Source organism: Apium graveolens, chromosome 1 (assembly GCF_009905375.1).
Source record: "Apium graveolens cultivar Ventura chromosome 1, ASM990537v1, whole genome shotgun sequence".
NCBI classification, from domain to species: Eukaryota; Viridiplantae; Streptophyta; class Magnoliopsida; order Apiales; family Apiaceae; genus Apium; species Apium graveolens.
The window spans coordinates 57,195,677-57,206,723 of NC_133647.1; the positions used below are offsets into that span (position 1 = coordinate 57,195,677).

The following is an 11,047-nucleotide window of genomic DNA, read 5'->3' on the forward strand; positions in this document are numbered from 1 at the left end:
AAGCACACAACTTCTATTTACAATATCAATGTGGGATAAAACCACACAACCCATTTCATGCTACTAACTTCAACTCAGTTTCTATATGGATCACACTAAAAAATGACTTAGATCTACACATGAAAGTTTAAGTCCTCATTACAAGGAACAACCTCCAACAATTAGTTTACGGTAATTCCATCAAGAGCACATCTAAAATGTAACTTGAACTTACCATTTTCTAACAATGATAAATCTTGATGATTCCAATATTTATTATTCATGTTTTTTCGTTATCATTTATTGATATCTTGAGCAAATACCTATTGTTCTGGGTTATTTGCGAATCCTGAAATATGATGTGTTAATCAAAATGATTTACTATCAAGTACTCCGTTTCTTTTGGTGGGTTTTGAATGGAACCACATCATATTCTATTTTATTTAAACCATGTTTTACAAGCATAAGAGGGTTATGATATGGTTTCATGATTCAAACATACCTCAGATGCTTACTCTACAGACTGGATGGTTACAAAAAGGGCCAGAGAAGGACTAGACCCTATAAATTATTAGGCCAAAGTGTGCCTGAGTACCCTATATGATGGTGGGTCCATGCGGATGAGCATAGATCTATACTGTATACCGACTGATCGGCGTGGTATAGCATGATGGTTCTAGTGTCCAATCTAATGTATTGTTGATTACAATTAATAACATTCCTTGTTTCAAAGTTTCATGGTTACGAAACCAAAGAAGTAATTAATTCATAAGATGAATCAGTGAATTGTTAATTATTCTATTCCAGAAAAATCAAATTTATTATCGGCAGCCAATGATTGTTGATGTTTTATATGCTCAATTATTCAAAAGAGAAAAGACGTTTATAAAATTATTCAAAAATTATTTTCAGGGGTTTCTATTGTATATTAATAGCTGAAAACCAAATTATAGTATTTGCTGGGAATTCTTGGCTCACTCTTACTTTATTATTTTCTTATCCAATTAGAGTCACATGAGGATAATTATAGATAGCTCGTAATAGGTAGCGTTATGCAGAGATCTCGGCTTTAGGTAGTTAGATATCTCAAAGTCGTTAAGCTCATAAAGTTGGTAAAGAGGTAATGAAATTTGAGTTAGTTTTTTTATAAAAGTTTAGATATTTCAGATTCTTGTTTCATATCATAAGCTGTAATCGATTCGGAGTTAGAAGGGTCATTTGTATATTTATGTCAATATACAGAAGATGTTTAGTGACACTCAATACTGATCCCGACGGGGGTTGTCACAAAAAATGTTAGTTTGCACTACAAATGTAATACTAATAACAAGAGGTCTCGGTAAATATATAAAAAGGGTGAAAGCCCAGAATAAACACTTTTGAGCAGAAACTTCCATATCTGCCATTTGGCGGTTGGACGCGTCCAAATTACCCACCAGTTATGTTGTTCCAAATGGCTTATCAGAGAGTTACATCGTTTTTGGTTATTATAGGGATTGTTACGGCGTGTCTTTAGTGTAACGTCAAGATAGAAGCAATTAAAGTTGATTACGCCTCTCACAGTAAAGTGTTTTTTTGATACACAATACTTTGCTGTATATGAATTTCATTACTTTTTTTCATTGCTTTAAGTTAGAAAAAGATACATTGACATTGATATTGAGGTTTCCTAACAGAAAGTTAAGGTGGTTACATATATCTATTTACTGATCTTCATTTACATCGAGCCTCAATATCAAATATATATGCATACATCTTGATGATATATATATAGGCACATGATCAAATATAAACTAAATTAAAATAGAAACTAGAAACTAATCTAAGCCATTAGATCAATCTAATCTAATGGTCCCCCATAAAAGAACCACACCCAACTAATCTGTACCCTCCCACACACAACCTCAGGTCTTGCCCTCCGTTTTTAATTTGATTTTTCCCGTCAAACGATAAGTTTTTTTTAAATCTGACTTCACTGTATTTTTCTCCATCTCTCAACGATCGATTTGCATAACATATATGATATATTTTGAAGTAATTTTAAAAAAATATTATTTAATTTCTAGTTTCTATTCTAAAATTGGTTTTTATTAGAGTAGCCTATATATATATTATTTTTACTTAATATAGAATTGAAGGAGGTCGGGGAGAGATCAATGGATGAGAGTGGTTGACTTGACATATTACAGATGTGCCCTACCCATCAACGTCTGTAATATGTAAAGAAAATGAGAAACCTAAGTTTGAATTAATTGGGCATCGCATAAGAGAAAAGTGTGTAATTAGATCAATTTTCAAAATATCAATTTCAAGAAAGTAATTTTCTTAATAAAAATAATATAAGGTTATTATTATAAATTGATATTTATTATATAACGATTTAGTAATATAAACCAAACAAATATGTTTCTCAAACAAGTGAAGTTATTATTATTTTATGTAATATTGACTTATTGTAAATCATTAATCTTTCAAATAGTTACTATGTTTTTTTTCAAAAAATGATGAAAATTAGAGCGGATATGGATCACTTAAAAAAATCCAACCCGAAAAAATCCGATCTGGTAACGATCCGATCCAATAAGAACCGGATATGGATTTAGTTCGATTTGATCTGGATAATTTATTATATATCAGATATATATATATATAATATATATAATATATATATATATATATTTTTATCTTTGTTGGTCCTCAGAATAGGAAAAGAAGTAAAGATATTAGATAGGACTAGAGGATAGGAATTTCTAAATTAATAGCCCAATAAGGGCCCAATTGTAAGGGGAAAAGGCCCAATTGGGACTCCCTATAAATAGAGCATATTTGCCCTACTTGTAGGGGTTGGAAAAATAAGTATCTATAAAGAGTATTATTTCTCATATAAATATGGCTCATATTTAGGGTCATCATTTGGCGCTAGAAGGAGCTCTTAAATTTGATACTCCAACATGATTATTGAAGAAGAAGATCCAGAGAAATGTGGAAACACTGCAGAGATCCAAACCGTCCAAAAATCAAAGCATGTTAATCCATCATAAAAGGAGAAAGGACCATCGACCCTCAAGCCAAGACGGTTGTTTCCGGTGGAGGATAACCCCCCACATGAGGGCTCTCAGATGCAGAAACCACCCGTTAAATGTAAAAGGAGAGTCATTAAAGACACTCATTTTTGTGTTCTAATGGAAAAAGGAAAGTAGGTACTCTCCAATGATGCTAGGTTGCATTTGCAGAAGTTGAAACAGAAAAAGCTCCTACGGGAGCATGAGATAGAGGGTGCGGAAGGTTCAGATGAAGAACTTAAGATATTAGAAGCTGAAACCAAAAGACTAGAAGCAAAACTAGAGAAAATAATAGAAATTCAGCATTTGCAGCAGGAGTTGAAACAGGCGTCGATTAAGGAAGGGGTGATGAAGAGCTTGGGTATGTGGAGATGTCGAAGGATGATGAAGATTACTATTATGATGAGGAGGAAGTATCCACCGAGTCTATATATTCCAGGCCTCGACGCCCTAGGACAGTTTCTTCAGGGGGTACCCCATAAGGGTCGATGTCAACAGACTCGATATCATAAGAGGAGTTTCTCAAGATGCAGGAAGATATGGCACAGTTGCGTGACTTAGTTAAAACACAATCGAGATTTGAAGCTCCGGTAAAAAACCCCCTATCTCGAAGCATTGAAAAGCTAAGATAGACAGGACTTTGAAAACTCCGGTGCTCGATCAATTTGATGGATCAACCGACCCATTGGGTTTCCTTAACACCTTTGACGGTCGAATGGCATTTTACAGACACTCAGAAGTCGCCCGTTGCAAATTTTTCTCTACATGTTTATAGGAAACAGCCCTACGTTGGTATAAAAATCTCCCATCTAGGTCAATCGACTCCTGGACTACATTGAAGACTAAATTTCAGACAAGATTTTCAAGCAACTACAAAGGGGGCAAGATCACAGCATCTTTGATTACGATGCGTCAAAGGCCTAGCGAATCCTTGAGAATCTATTTAAGTCGCTTTCGTCAAGCTATATCTGAAATAACAGATCTAGAGGAGCCCTTGGCAGTAAATTATTTAGCAGCGGGCAATGATGGAAGCCGACATGGCATTCTGCTAGAAGAGTTTATAGAAAAACATCCCCAACATCTTCATGCGGCTTTTCAGATTGTTGAACATCGAATGACACTCCAAGAAGTAGTGGGAGGCATAAGATCTCCTCGATGCTCTAACTACAAGCATGAAAAGACAAGAACTCATAGCCCCCGGACCCCGAGATATCGGAGATATGACTCCAAATCCCCTCGACGTTCAGCGCCGAGAAGGGATGTTGGAAAGGAGGAGTTTCGAAGCCCGAGAGGTCGAGAATATCAGCAACAGCCCATCTCAGATAGAAAATGGCAACCCCATGACAGAAAAGACAAAGAGTTTACCAAACTCACAGTCGATAAAGCAACAATTTTGGCGATTTTAAAGACAAGACCTGAATTTCGGCCCCCGAGGCCAATGAAGCCAGGATGTCCTCCGAGCTCTCGATATTGTGACTATCATGAGGATATGGGACACACTACAGAACACTGCTACCAATTAAGTAATCTCATTGAATCCAAAATCAGAAAAGGCCATTTCGTCCATTACATCGAAGGACAAAACCAGGCTCAAAAAAGATAATACGACAGAATAGTCGATGTAATCTTCGGGGGTTCCGCCGCCGGAGGCATGTCAAACAATTCTCGTAAGTTGTACGCCCGAGAGGTGTGTAATGTTAATCCTTCATGTTCTAAAAAATACAAAACATCTCCATCTCTTGTCATATCATTCTCGGATGAAGATTATTCCCCAAATATCATAAGAGGACATCAAGATGTGTTGGTTATAACTGCCAAAATCGGCACCAATACTGTAAAAAAGATCCTTCTCGATAATAGTAGTTCCGTCGACATTCTATATCACCACGCCTTAGCGCGAATGGATACAGGGGACAGAAAGCTAGAAAATACCCATTCACCTCTTTACGGCTTCACGGGTAATGAGGTAAAATTTGTTGGAACAATTGATCTACCGGTACTTTTTGGCACAATGCCTTGCCAAGTATGGAAGATAGTTAAGTTTCACGTAATCAGTGCAAACTCAAGCCACAATGCCATTCTAGGCCGAACGACCCTATCGGCACTGGAAGCCATCACGTCGATTCCCCATTTGAAGATGAAATTCCCAACTGAGTTTGGAGTAGGGGAAATGTGTGGCGACCAAGCGGTTTCGAGACAATGCTACTTTAGTACAGTCATACCCAAGAAACAAGATAGTGATTCTCAACTGTCAACGAGGTTGTTCAGATAGACCCCCGTAGCATCATCGATATCCCGAGGGATCCCTCTTTCTCACCAGTCGGTGAAACTGTCGAGATATCGATAGTTGAGCATTCACCGACTAAAATAGTTAAAGTGGGAAAAGATCTAAGCCCCCAGATAAAAGAAGAGTTAATAAGGTTGCTTCAGGAATTCTCAGACATATTCGCATGGTCGCCATCCGACATGCCAGGAATACCTACCGATGTAGTAAGACACTCACTACATGTTGACCTTTAAAAGAACCCTGTTAAGCAAAAGCGGCGCACATTCTCAGTAGAAAAGCGGTGAGCTATCGAAGAAGAGCTTGACCGACTTTTACTTGCCCATTTCATTGAGCCGGTGAAATTTCCGATATGGATTGCCAATGTCGTCTTAGTAAACAAAAGTAATGGAAAATGGCGAATGTGTGTTGATTACTTCGACCTTAACAGAGCATGTCCCAAGGATTACTATCATTTGCTGAATATAGATCAACTTATCGATGCTACGGCTGGTCAAACTGCTGTCTTTCATGGACGCGTTCTCAGGATATAACCAAATCAGGATGGATGATCAAGCCCCCAAATTCAGCAAGACGAAGAGCCTGAAAAGTCTCAAGTTCCAGAATCTGAAGTTTTGGCTGAAGAAGATGTGCAGAAGGAAGTAGAGGTGAAACCAAGGAAGACTACTGTGGAACACACTCCTCCTGAGGGTAACACAGCGGAGAAACAGATCTATCCTCCACCTCTTTTTCCTAAGAGGCTGCAGAAGAAAAAGCTGTATAAGCAGTTTCAGAAGTTTTTGGAGGTGTTCAAGAAACTTCATATCAACATACCTTTCGCTGAAGCTCTGGAACAGATCCTAGCTATGCGAGGTTTATGAAAGGTATTCTCTCTCGGAAAGTGAAGCTCGATGACTTAGAGACCGTTGTTCTAACGGAGGAATGCAGTGTTGTGCTGTAACAGAAGTTGCCTCTGAAGCTTAAAGATCCTGGAAGCTTCACTATTCCTTACACCATCGGAAACTTGTCATTCGACAGGTGTTTATGTGATTTAGGAGCTAGCATCAATCTGATGCCCTTATCTATCTTCAAGAAGCTTGGTCTGCCTGATCTGAAACTAACATACAAGTCATTGCAACTAGCTGATCGTTCTATCACTTATCCATGAGGTATAGTGGAGGATGTCTTGGTCAAGGTGGATAAACTCTTCTTCCCTGCTGACTTTGTAATTCTTGATTTTGGGGAAGACAAGAAGATTCCCATCATCTTGGGAAGACCATTCTTGGCTACAGGCCGAACTATGATCGATGTGCAAAAAGGAGAGCTTTCGATGAAGGTTCACGATCAAAAGGTCACTTTTTATGTGTTCGAGGAAATAAAGTTGCCCACAGCTAAATAGGAGTGCTTTAAAGTAGAGCAACTGCAGGTTTTGAATGCACCTCCGTGGAAGAGGAAGTTAGATATGCCATTCGATTCTCTTGGGTTAGCAGAGCTGAAATTTTCTCAAGACCGTCTCGAGCCGTCTATTGAAGATGTTTCCACACTTGAGCTTCACCCACTACCAGATCACTTGAGTTATTCATTCTTAGGTGCACCCCCTGACAAGGGGTTGGGATATATCTTTGATGATGAAGAGGGTAGCCGAACGGATCCTCTAGTGCCTACAGAGGGTTCTTCTCATGAGCAGCAGGTAGTTGATAGGACTGGTGTTGGTGATGAGCAGTACATGCGAGTGACTAGGCGTATGGAGGCCATGCACGACATTCACCATCATTTTGCTGAAGATTTGACACACGCTTTTGGTACTATTTTCCGAGACACTGGTGGCCAGGTTGATTGGCCACCTGATCCTCCACCCGATGAGGGTGACTCTCCCGCTAATTAGGTATGCCTGAAATCCTTATTATTACCTTCAATGAGGATATTGAAAATTTTAAGTTTGGGGGTGATAATGTAAGGATTAGTAGTGTGTGTCCATATAGATTCATATTACCTGTTTAGTTGTAGTTCATTCATATTTTTGTATGATTGTTCATTTAGGACATATTTTTTTATTTTTATGTGATTTCATATAGTTGCATTTGCATGCATATTTAGCATGATCCCTTAAGATGAACTATGATATTTGATAAGTTGATGTTGATTTGAGTGTGGTGATGACGAATAGAGGGATGTTTAAGTCCTAATGAATTGATTTGCATGCCAGAAACAAATATTTTCACAAGTCTTATAGGGTTGCTTTTGATCTAGATCATGATCATACTTGTTTGTTGTTGAGATTTAATCACTTGGTTATATTTAGAATTTGTGATATTCTCGTAATGACGTAAAAACACTAATTTTTTTTTCTGGAGAAAAACTTGGATTTCATTGCTAGTTGTTGTAAGGCTAGGCGTCAAATGGCTAGTAGTCAACTCATATTTTTATGAGTAGTCTAGGGTTGAATGAGATGGAGTGAAACGCACTCATTTAGAAATTGTTAAAAAAAAGAAAAAAAAGAAAGAAAAAAGTATGTGTTTATGCATAATTGATCAAGAGTGAGCTTTTTAATACTCGAGTTATTAAGTTCTAGGGGACTTTGTGCCTAGTGACCTAAGGCTTTTATAGTCTGGGATCCGCCAACCTAACGCTCGCTACATGGGTATTATTGCATAAGTCTTTTGGGACCTCATTCATTGCACGATCAAATAAGCATCTTTGCTATTTGTTCAATAATAGTGTGAATCCTTGTATAACTCTAGTCGAAAGGAGGTGTTGTGAGTCATAATACGTTTATTGTCTATTCTGTTTATAAACTTTTGATTATTTCAATGATAGATAAGTTATGGTTATTGATCTAGTATCGAGAGTATATCTGTTAAGCATCCACACACTCACGTTTCTGGTTTGTGAGTTGGTTTGTGGGATTTATTCAAACTCTGTTTCAAGTTACTGAATTCTTAGAGGCATTGGCTTATTCATTTGGTTATGGTTATTCTGAGGGGATCGATTGCATTATCATTTAGTTGCATTCACGTAGTTGCATTCATGCATTAGGTTTGTTTTGTAGTTTTGAGTCTGTTTATGCTTGAGGACAAGCATCGATTCAAGTTTGGGGGTGTGATAAGTGGATTTTATATCCACTTGGAACGCTTTATTACAAGCTTAAATTGGTGATTTGGACTCAAGTTGTTAGTATTTTGATGTGTTTTTGTGTTATTGCATTTCAGGTATCAGTTATATGAAGAAAGGAGATTTTAAAGGAAATATTATAAAAAGTGATCAGAATTGGAAGCCAAGGCCATTGTCAAGTTGTATAGAATCTCTTTAGCTTCGCGTGGGCAGTTGAATCGCCTAATTCTGACGAGTAGAACTCAAGTTATGGCCAAAACAAGATTCATCAGAATTTTTTCCAGAAGCTGTCTGAGCGCCCGCCCAGGAGAGCTGAGGCACGTCTGGTCGCTGATTTCGCTGAAAAGGCCTTTTTTGAGTGGAATTTGACGATTTTAAGGGTCCAGGTCCACTAGGGGCGTATATATACTTAAAAAAAGGGTTTTCATCATCCGAGAATATTGGGATACCAAGGAGAAGACCTAGAAGTATAGAACAACTCTGAAAAAGAAGATCTTGTTTTCAACTTGTGATTCTTTGAATTAGTTGTAACTTTGGATGCTCGTTTTCATTCTTGTTGAACCTAGATCTCGTTTATTCGTACTTTAATTATTATTCAGTTTATTAAGACCTTGTTTATACCATACTTTCATTGGAACCCATGGTGACGATGAGTTCAATTATGGGCTAATCGTTGTCATGGAGTTCTAGCGGATTTACTTATGGATTTCAATAATTAAATTGTTCTGATATCTTGGTGCGTGGTGATTGTATGACATCCTAGTATTGGTTGTGCTTATTTGTCTTATGTGCGTAGCTAACATATAAGATAGCATAGGTTCATGTATTTGTTATGCATGATTCGTAGGTAATTTTAACCATCTTACTTGCCCTATGTAATCAAGATAGATAACTTGTGCTTAAAACGTTATGCTGTCAAATTCTATAGACATATAGGGTCTCAATATAATTGGTGCCTATTCAACTTCTATCTCTTTTGTGGATGTCTGGTAGAATGGTACTCGTGAAACGAAAGTTGGCATTTATCAGTTTCGTGTTATCTGATTAGTGTCATCACCGTCACATGCTAAGGTTAAGAACAATAAGGCTATTGAATGAAGTAGTAATGAAGTTAGAATCCCATGTTTGTCATATATAGTAATTCAACCTCAATTCTCTTAGTTAATGTTATTTAGTATAATCTCTTAGTTTAATCAAAACCCAATTTGTTATCTGTCTTAGCATTGAGCGATAACCATACATTGTTGCATAGGTACATAAATTGAACTTCACCTAAACCAGTCTCTGTGGGAACGAATCTGATTTATATCTTATACTACTTGCCAACGCTTATACTTGCGTGAATATTAGCGCGTGTTTTCGCCCTAACAAGTTTTTGGCGCCGCTACCGGGGACTCGGTGTTAATTTTTAGTTTATGTGCTTGTCATCAGTGGTCGTTAAAGTTCACTGACTCAGATTCTTTTACATTCACGGTTTATTTGTTTGTGTTTCAGTTACTTAGTACAATGGGAGATCCAGCAGCATGAACGAGAGCCTTAATGGATTTTTCTCAACCCAAGATCAGTGACATTCAACCTAGCATTGTCAGGCCAGCTATCATAGCTAATACCTTTGAGATCAAGCCTGGCATAATTCAATGGGTGCAGAATTCAATCCAGTTTGGGGGTTCTCCAACTGAAGATCCCAATATGCACATTAGGGACTTTATTAAGATCTGTGACACCTTCAAGTTCCACGGTATTTCTGAAGATGCTGTGAAGCTGAGACTGTTCACATTCTCTCTGAGGGACAAGGCTAAGAACTGGTTACACTCTCTACCAACTGGTTCGATTACTACTTGGGAAGATCTTGCTCAAAAGTTTCTTACTAAATTCTTCCCTATGGCGGAGACAGCTGCACTCAGGAATGCTATTACTCAATTTGCACAGCAAATAGGAGAATCTTTATATGAAGCTTGGGAGCGCTACAAGGAGATGCTTAGGAAGTGTCATCATCATGGAATGCCTGATTGGATGATCATCACTTATTTTTACAATGGGTTGGGAGCACAGTCCAGACCCATGCTTGATGCAGCATCAGGCAGAGCATTATGGGCAAAGAGCTATAATGAAGCTTATGATCTAATTGAACCGATGGCTGCTAATGAATATAAGTATCCAACCCAGAGATGTCCAAAGGGCAAGGTAGCAGGAGTTCTTGAGGTGGATACAGCTACGACTATCACTGCTCAACTAAAGGCGTTGTCTATGAAGATCGATTATCTGGCTAACTATAGTGTTAAACAGATAATTAGTGTTTGTGAGCTGTATGCCGGTCCGCATGCGACGAAGAAATGTGCTATATCTAGTGACTCAGCTCAGTTTATGAGCAACTTTCAAAGATCGCGGCAACCAGTTCCAGACACTTATCATCCCGACAACTGGAATCATCCTAACTTCAGCTGGAGCAACAATCAGAATGCGATGCAATAGCCGTTCCAGCAGTTTGGAAATAAGCTATTCAACCCTCCTGATTTTCAGCAACAAATTGCACCAAAACAACAACTCCAAATTCAACAACAAAATCATGATGCAGGTCTATCTTCGAATGAAAAATCTGAATTGGAGGAGTTGAGGCTTATGTGCAAAAACC

The 11,047-nt window shown here is 38.0% G+C and overlaps 1 non-coding gene across 1 annotated transcript; it reads right to left on the reverse strand.

Annotated features, from left to right (window-relative positions):
* Window positions 1–10,311: 10,311 nt before the first annotated feature.
* LOC141680753 (small nucleolar RNA R71) lies at window positions 10,312–10,418 on the reverse strand. The gene has a single exon (XR_012558407.1). It is a non-coding gene; the product is annotated as a small nucleolar RNA R71 (small nucleolar RNA).
* Between the last annotated feature and the right edge of the window lie 629 nt (window positions 10,419–11,047).